The sequence below is a fragment of the Lissotriton vulgaris genome, unplaced genomic scaffold (genome assembly GCF_964263255.1).
Source record: "Lissotriton vulgaris unplaced genomic scaffold, aLisVul1.2 SCAFFOLD_338, whole genome shotgun sequence".
NCBI classification, from domain to species: Eukaryota; Metazoa; Chordata; class Amphibia; order Caudata; family Salamandridae; genus Lissotriton; species Lissotriton vulgaris.
This window is the reverse complement of record NW_028243158.1, coordinates 227,583-233,571: the sequence shown is the minus strand read 5'-3', so window position 1 is coordinate 233,571 and position 5,989 is coordinate 227,583.

Here is a 5,989-nt window from a genome sequence, read left to right as displayed (position 1 = left end):
CACTTACTACTTTTGGCATTCACAGAATGAACTTACTACTTTTGGTATTCATAGAAGTTAGTATTTGTCTTAAGTTTGTTTCAAGACAAATTTAAAACAAACTTAAGACAGACTTAAGACAAAATCCCAACTTCTGTGAATACCAAAAGTAGTAAGTTCATTCTGTGAATGCCAAAAGCAGTAAGTGCATTCTGTGAATACCAAAATAGTAGGGCCCCATTCACAGAACTAACTTAAGACAAAATCCTAAACTTACTACCATTTTGGTATTCACAGAAGGCACTTACTCATTTTGGTATTCACAGAAGACACTCATTTCGGTATTCACAGAAGTTAGGAGTCGTAACTTTAGGACTCCTAGATGCCTTCTGTGAATACCGAAAGTCCTAAAGTTAGGATTTTTCTCGGTTTAGGAGTAGTAAAGTTAGGACTCCTAACTTTAGGACTCCTAAATGCTTCTGTAAATACCGAAAGTCTTAAAATTAGGATTTTGCTCTATTTAGTAGTAGTAAAGTTAGGACTCCTAACTTTAGGACTCCAAAATGCCTTCTGTGAATACCGAAAGTCTTAAAATTAGGATTTTTCTCAGTTTAGTAGTAGTAAAGTTGAGAAAAATCCTAGTTTTAAGACTTTTGGTATTCACAGAATGCATTTAGGAGTCCTAAAGTTAGGAGTCCTAGCTTCACTACTACTAAATTGAGAAAAAAACTAATTTTAAGACTTTTGGTATTCACAGAAGGCATTTAGGAGTCCTAAAGTTAGGAATCCTAACTTCTGTGAATTCCCAAATGAGTAAGTTCCTTCTGTGAATACCAAAATGAGTAAGTGCCTTCTGTGAATACCAAAATGGTAGTAAGTTTAAGATTTTGTCTTAAGTTAGTTCTGTGAATCGGACCCGTAGTAAGTTTAGGATTGAGTCTTAAGTTCATTCTGTGGATCGGGCCCTTCATCATTTCATTATCAGTTCCTTCATTCATCATTTCATTACCTGTTCCTTCATTCATCCTTTCTTTACCCGTTCCTGCATTCATCATTTCTTTACCCGTTCCGGTATTCATCATTTCTTTACCCGTTCCTGCAGCCATCATTTCTTAAGCCATCCCTGTGGCCATAATTACTTTACATGTTCCTGCATTCATAATTTCTTGACCTGTTTCTTCATTCATCATTTCTTGACCTGTTCCTTCATTCATCATTTCTTTACCCACTCCTGCAATTATCATTTCTTTACCCGCTGTTGCATTCATAATTTATTTACCTGTACCTTCACTCATCTTTTCTTTACCAGTTCCTTCATTCATAATTTCTTTACCTGTTCTTTTATTAATCATTTCTTTACCAGTTCCTTCATTCATCATTTCTTTACCTGTTCCTGCATTAGTTATTTATTTACCTGTTCCTGCATTCATTGTTTCATTACCAGTTCCTTCATTCATTGTTTCTTTACCTGTTCCTTCATTCATTCTTTCTTTACATGTTCCTGCATTCATCATTTCTTTACCCATTCCTGCTTACATCATTTCTTTACCTGTTCCTTCATTCATCATTTCTTGACCTGTTCCTTCATTTCTTTACCAGCTGTTGCATTCATAATTTATTTACGTGTACCTTCACTCATCATTTCTTTACCAGTTCCTTCATTCATAATTTCTTTACCTGTTCTTTTATTAATCATTTCTTTATCAGTTCCTACATTCATTTTTCCTTTATCTGTTCTTGCATTCATTGTTTCATTACCTTTTCCTTCATTCATCGTTTCTTTACCTGTTCCATCATTCATTGTTTCTATACATTACAAGAGAAGACGCCACGCGATGGAGCCGGCCTGAACTACTCTCGCAAATTCCTGCTACACTGGGCTATCTGACCCGAGTCATCCTACTTAATGAAATTGAAGTGTCTGTCATTTACCAAGAAAAGAATATTTTTAAATAACACTGCCTCTAGACTGGATGGAAGAATATATATTTATCCAGTCCTAAGAAGAGTTCATCATTCTATTTGCCCTGAAGAAGTCCGTGGAGGACGAAACGCGTTGGCTACATGTGTGAAGAACCAAATAAAGATTGAACTTCTAAAAAACATCTAAAGATTCTGCTGCTGAATGATTTTCCATCTTTTGACTTATGAACTGTGACTACTTTTGTACAGATTTTCAAAATATTGATTTGTGTGCTGTATCATTTTTGCAAAAAAATACCTTAAATTGATGTAGAATCTTCAACAGCTCTACAGGACCATAGATGTCGTAATCAGTACTGTCCCATGCTATACCACCAGGTATAAAGATGGCTGTGATGTTCACTGTTTACAGGTCTCTTTGTTCACGATGAGATGATTTGTGTGGCTTCAGGAGCAAGTTGATGTTCTGGCTTGCTGTGTTCTTTTTACTATATTTTCCATCTATCAGCTTCCACAAACTTAAAACAAGAATGAGCCAAAGGAGGAGAAAAAGTACACCTAACACAATCCAAAATTCAACCCATGGTGAAGCCAGATATGTTTTTTCAAGTTGATGAAAGAGTTCTGTTATCTTTTCTTTGAAAATTTTGATCCGCTGGCTTTATTTCAGGCTCGCTTGGATCCTCAGACAGCTTATCAAAGTTGATGAAATAACCAGAGGCAATTCTGTCAATAGTTGGGATTGCATCCGAATTGTTTGTAATCGCTGGAGCTGCTTCATTCCTTAGCATATCAGTATAGTCAGGTGCTAACTCATTGTAGACAGGAGTTTCTTGACAAACCGTTATTTGGGTTTCAAGAGGCACAAGTTCCATGGCTTTATTGCATAGTCCTTCATTTCTCACTGCAGGATTATCAAAGGTGATTAGTCTCTCAGTTTGAACCTCTTGGATTGTAGTCAGATTTGGTTGTCTGCTGCATCTGCGGAGTCCACTTGGCCTACTACTTATTATCAGCCACATGTAGTGGTTTGACCAGGTCGATGGACACAACTCTGTTCTCCTTTCTTCCAGCAAGAGTGGTAGTAACACTGATCTTGTCCCAAGGATAGCTAAGACAGGTACTGGTTTTCTGTAAGAAGGCCCAAATTCCTTCTTTACCGCGATTTTCTCTCTGATTAGATCCCCAATCTTTGGAATCCAGACGGGCCTTGCTGTTTCAGGTCACACTTACAACAAGGAAACCCTACCTTCTAAGGAACCAGGGTGCATATTTATATCAAAAAACAATGGTTCCAGTGGAACAGATAAGAGTATACATAATAAATACTTGAACAATGTCAAATAATAATGTGAAGGTTACTTAGGATGTAAGAAGGAGAAACAAACTCATGACACCTAATGAATTACCATCATTTGTTATTTTTGCAAAAAATACACAATAAATTACACTGTAATGTACATCTCACAACGTGAAGATTTTTAGAAAAAAAGGAAGGAAGGGGATGAAAAGGGGGGGTCCCAAGTATAAAGTGTGAACCAAAGAATGATTCATTCGAACGGTAGCAGGATCGCGGTGACTAACAGGTATCCTCCTGGTCACCGCCGGACTCGTGCTCATCGCAGCACTTGAGGAATACGTTTCAAAAACGGATGCACTGCGTATTGGCTTGATATAGATTAACTCTATTGTGCTCCATCCAACTAATTACAGTGTACCCAGCAGGGTTCACTGTAAGTACAATTAATTTTCCTTTCACGCATGGTTGGCACCTTCTCACCACAAGCCCGTCATTAAAGATGTCCCACACTGCCCCTGTCCTGATGAGACCCTCTATCCTGTAAAGGGTCGAAACGCCGTCGACGCCCTTTGGGAATGAACCTTTCAGTCAATGTCTATGAATTGAATAGTCATTGTTTAAATTATTGAATATTGTATAATGGGTCGTTTTCCCAATTCCTTGTAAATACACCCCTGTTGAAACCGTGCACATATTGTCACTTGTTGTCTTCTCTATGTGCTTCAACCATTCTTTGGTTCACACTTTATACTTGGGACCCCCCCTTTTCATCCCCTTCCTTCCTTTTTTTCTAAAAATCTTCACGTTGTGAGATGTACATTACAGTGTAATTTATTGTGTATTTTTTGCAAAAATAACAAATGATGGTAATTCATTAGGTGTCATGAGTTTGTTTCTCCTTCTTACATCCTAAGTAACCTTCACATTATTATTTGACATTGTTCAAGTATTTATTATGTATACTCTTATCTGTTCCACTGGAACCTTTGCTGTTTCAGGTGGTTTTTCTTCAGTGGTCGTTGGCTTCTTTATTGTGTTGCTCAGATTTTTTCTTGTTTCATTTAAGTCCTGCAAAACAGCCAAACGGTCTTTTATATCAAAGGGTTTTTGTTCCACCACTGAAGTTTGACGATCAAAGTCTTGAATAATAATTCTAGTACCAAAAAGCATTTCATATGGAGTAATTCCCCCCAGAGAAGATCTTGGCAGATTGTTTAAACTATGTTTTTTCTTTCCACAACTGCATTACCCTCAGGATGGAAGGGACTAGAATACCGCAATGCAACACCCAAGCTGACCATGGCCTCCTTGTAAGCTCGAGAGCTAAACGCAGGACCCTGGTCGGAGTGTAGCGTGCCGATTGCGTATGTGTCGATAAAGACTCGCAAATCTTTTATAACAGTTCTGGCATCAGCCGAGCGCTGGGGCAATAACTAAATATATCTTGTGCAGGAATCCACTGAGACCATGATGTTTTTATAGTTACCATCCTCTGTAAGGGACCGCAGTGGTCCAGGTAAACACACGCTAGTGGTTTATCTGGAATAAGAAGGGGTGTCTGTGCAGGATGTTTCACTATTGAAACTTTCATTTTCTGACAGATTTCACATTCCAGAACTCGGGGCCAGATGTAGGTAGCCAAATACCGGTCAGTAATGGCAGAAAATACTGAATTTCAGCCGTTACCAACCGGTATTTGGATATTGAGATGTAGGGGCCCAAAAAGACTGATTCGGTAAAAACGAGTCGGTAATTTACTGAACCGGACTTTACCGATTCGGTATTTACCGATTCGGTATTTACCGATTTCTTATTTACCGAATCGGTAAATAAGAAATGGAAAAAAATGAGTTTTGAGATGTAGCAAACTTCTAAAATAACAAATTTCATGAAATTCGGTATTTAAGAGTCAGTATTTACCATGGATTGAAAGCAGGTGGTAACCAGGTGCAAGCTATAAAAAAGGACCCAGAATGGAGGCATTCTACGTGATAGCAAGGCGGCTAAGGCTACAGGCAGCAGGAGAGAGGTCTGGATGAGGGAGGATGAAGTCTACAGGCGGAGGATTATGCTGTTCCAACTAACTGAGCCAGAGATATTACAAAGGTACAGATTACACCCCCAAACCATCCTGGACCTGCACCCACTATTAGAGCACCCAACCCCAAGGGCGCATGCCATCCCACCCCATGTGCAAGTGCTCTGTAGCCTACACCTGCTTGCATCTGGGAGTTACCAGGGGGTCATTGATGTGGCGGGTGGGGTGTCTCAGAGATGCCTGTCCCATTTCTTCAGGAAGTTCCTAGAGGCCATGATGCAGAGGATGCATCATTACATCTGCTTCCCTGACACACATGCGGAACTGCTGAAGACCAAGACTGATTATTATCAAATTGCACATTTCCCACACGTCATTGGCTGTATTGATGGCACCTACATCCCTTTATGCCCACCTGCTGCCACAGAGTACATATATAGAAACAGGAAGTCAACCCACTCCATCAATGTACAAGTAATCTGTGATACCAACGACATAATCACAGGCATTGAGGCCAAGTTCCCAGGAAGTACCCATGACTCCTACATTTTTCAGAAAAGTGGGATATACACAAGCCTGACAGCAGGGGAATTTGGCGAAGGATACCTGCTAGGTAAAACACTGTAACACACCCTGATAGATATAGCAGATGTATGTGTATGTGTGCATGTGAGTAATGGTTTTCTCATTTACATATAGGGGACAGTGCATATGCCGTCCGCTAATTCATCCTGATACCCTAACTCAAC